This window comes from Dasypus novemcinctus, chromosome 25 (genome assembly GCF_030445035.2).
Source record: "Dasypus novemcinctus isolate mDasNov1 chromosome 25, mDasNov1.1.hap2, whole genome shotgun sequence".
NCBI classification, from domain to species: domain Eukaryota; kingdom Metazoa; phylum Chordata; class Mammalia; order Cingulata; family Dasypodidae; genus Dasypus; species Dasypus novemcinctus.
In genome coordinates, this window is record NC_080697.1 from 57,805,348 (window position 1) to 57,808,625 (window position 3,278).

General features: G+C 40.3%; 1 long non-coding RNA gene across 1 annotated transcript; it reads left to right on the top strand.

Moving 5' to 3' along the window:
* The first annotated feature begins 1,862 nt into the window (after positions 1-1,862).
* Positions 1,863-2,950, top strand: LOC101444995 (uncharacterized). Its single transcript, XR_011647441.1, has 2 exons — positions 1,863-2,195; positions 2,711-2,950. It is a non-coding gene; the product is annotated as an uncharacterized lncRNA (long non-coding RNA).
* Positions 2,951-3,278: the final 328 nt, after the last annotated feature.

Consider the following 3,278-nt stretch of genomic DNA (forward strand, 5'->3'; position numbering starts at 1 on the left):
CTCTAAACACTTTTCCAAAATGCCACTACAGAACCCTAGAAATATTTCTCCAGTTAGAAGCCGAGGAGAGGGAAGTTCTGAGGCAGGGCTGTGTTTAAGGCTGAAAGGTGAGCTGAGAGAGACCTGATCCCAAACACACGGGTTCAATGGCACCTTCTTGTTTGTGGGAATGGTGGATTCTACCTCTTAAAAATCAGAAGTTAAAATTTTTAGCCATTCATTTTTCTTTCCAGAATTTAGACCCAAATAAATTGAGGATCAGGAAGGATGAATAAAAGCTCAGGTAAAATTTTTCCTATAAAAGAGGAATCTGGGTGATGAAGACACACATGGCGGAAACCATGGGGTATGGCCATAACTGGAATAAACTTCCCTTATGCACTTCCTTCTCCTTCCCAGCCTCAGCTCAGCTCATGAAGCAATAGGAGCTGTGTACGCAGAGCTCAGGAATGGTGTAAAAGGAAGGGGAAGGCATGGTGGATTGAGACAGTGCCAACTAGTTGACCACAGTCAGCCAGGTAGAGCAAGGACCACACAACCAGACAGCAAAAGCTGAGATTTTGAGCACTGGACTATAATTGTTGCTGTCCCTTCAACAGTGCAAGTGCATATTCCAGGCATGGTTGTACCTCTTACTTGGTGCCAACCACTACCTTAGTGCTTACATTTCAGCAGGTGATGCTGATGATGACAAAAACAATAACTACAACTGGAATATATTTTGAGTTGTCAGACACTCTCTAAACGCTTTACATGGTTTTTATTATTTTATCCTTGCAACCACAAATGAAATGAAGATAAGAATAAAAAAAAAGCTTAGGGGCAGAGCAGTACCTTCCCAAACTCACACAGACAAGCACAAATATCTCAGCAGACCAGGTCCCTTCCCCCATGGCACTTTCAATTGAATGAGGAGAAAGGAATAGCACAGGCAGGTGATGCAGTGAACGCCCTTCCTGGCATTTTCTTGGCATTTTCTATTATAATTCTTGACTTTTTCTTTCTTAGTTAAGGAGAATGAATAGAGTTCCTTTTTCCTTCCTTCTTATCTTTTCTTCCTTCCACTGCACCCTTTCATTTATTACATATCCTACTTATACAGACTTCCATTGGTCAACATTCTACCATTTAAACATATATTTAAATGAGTATCTTCATATTGAATTAATCATTATCCATAATCCCCACTTTCTATTCTTGATTAATTTCCATATTTTGCTGAACAGTTGGGGAATTCTAATTTCAAATGGCAATGCATAAATTGTTTAATAAATGTTTTCTAAGAGTATTAAAATATCCAACCTTATTATCAACCATGAATGGAAAAATATCTAAACCAAATATAAACAGTTTTAATGAGTCTTTTTTCAACTCTGTTTTTCTATTTCTATATCTTATTACATGGATTCCTTTTTTATTTTATTGGAGTATTTCCTTTTCAAAAATATTCATGTACTGTACATTTCTATTGTCTGTGAATATAAAAAAAAAAGACCATGTGTTCCCATAAATATGAATCATATATTGTCTCAAAATAGAATTCCACATTCAAGTTGTTTTTCCTCAGAAATGTAAAAAATGGAACCTAGTAACCAATGTTCCAAGGGAAAAGTCTAATGCCATTTTTATCATTGCCTGCTTGTAGTTGTTTTCTTTTCTTTTAGATGGTTTCAGAGGCACATACATACAAATACTTTACTGATAAATATTTGAACAAAGTTGTAGCAGGGAAACTTATTAACTTCCTAACAAGAATCATCACCTGTGAAAAACAAACATGGACACCAAGCAAATAGATGCATATTGTAAGTAGAGGGAGAAGCAGATCAGAGGAACATCAAAGTGACTCAGGTAACAGGAGGACCTTGGGCAGCCACCCCTCCCTAAGGTATTGACACATTTAGGTATTGACACATTTAGGTATTGACACAATTAGGTACTGACACACCTATAAATGCAGGACTGAAACTCCACCCTCTCCACCACACTCAGCCTCCTGCTCTCCTGTCCTGGTCTGACCCCCAGGTGACTCTCAGCCATGAGGACCCTCGCTGTCCTCTCTGCCATTCTCCTTTTGGCCTTCCTGACCCATGCTGAGCACTTTGGAGAAAGTGCTGAGGAGCAGCCTGAGGCCCAGCACCAAGATACAGCCATCTACTTTGCAGGGAATGCAAGGGCCATGCAAGAGGCTTCAGGTGAGAGCCCAGTGGTGCCACCAAAAAGCCAGCCATGATAGCATTCTCAAGTGAGGGCCTTCAAGCTAGAGAATCTTCTAGGGTTCTTGGAACACCAGAGGATTGGGTTCCAGGAGGTGTGTATGGGAGAATCAGCAAATTCAGGGTCAGAGAATGACCAGCCTCTTCCAGTTGCTCCTTAGCACCTGCAGGCAGGGCTCAAAATCTGATGTGTGGGGATGGGTTGGAATGAGAGGTGAGTAATCCTGAATTTGGGAGCTGTATTGCAGGGGGTGTGATAAGCCTGTAAATGATAGACTAGAATGGTTGAAGAATGATCCTTCATGAGCAACTCAGAGTAAGATTTATTTTTGCTTCATGACAAACACATGAATTCTCTCCATCCTTTTATGAATGATGTATATTGGTTGATTAGTGGTAGACATGGCATGTCTTAGAGCATCTCCCCTGGTCTACTCTGCCTCTCCCCCTTCCCTCCTTTCCCACTGTGCCTGACATGCCCCTTCTCTTCCCAGGCCCTCAGCGGAGAGCCGCCTGCTTCTGCAGAACTGGGCGCTGCTTGTTCAATGAGCGTCAACTGGGGATCTGTATTCGCAATGGCAGACGTTACAACTTTTGCTGCTCCTGAGCCGTGCAACTGAGATGCAAAGCAGTGCAAGACCCAATCCGAAGATCTTGAAAATAGTGATTTTACTCTGTACGCTTTGTACTTTTTTTACTTCTCTATCCAAAATAAAGTTAAAGCATTAGTCTCAGTGTTTGGCCTGTGCTTATTTGTTTGTGTGACATGGCATATGGCTTTTCTCTGCTGTCCAATTTTATTGTGAATTCTGTCCTGAATGGTTTACATTAAGAGGATCCTGCCTTTGCTTCCCAAAGATCCACAATTTGAGCATCAGACATCAATTGTAAAAAAATCAGCAAAGAGAAACTAACAGGTTAATTGGTTAGTTTGAATCTAAAGAATTCTACACATTCATAACGCTATTCAAAAGAGGAACATCACTATAAAATTTACAAAAATGTGGTTGTTGATTCAAAGCAAAGTTACATAGAATAGACTACTTTTATAAATTTAATTAG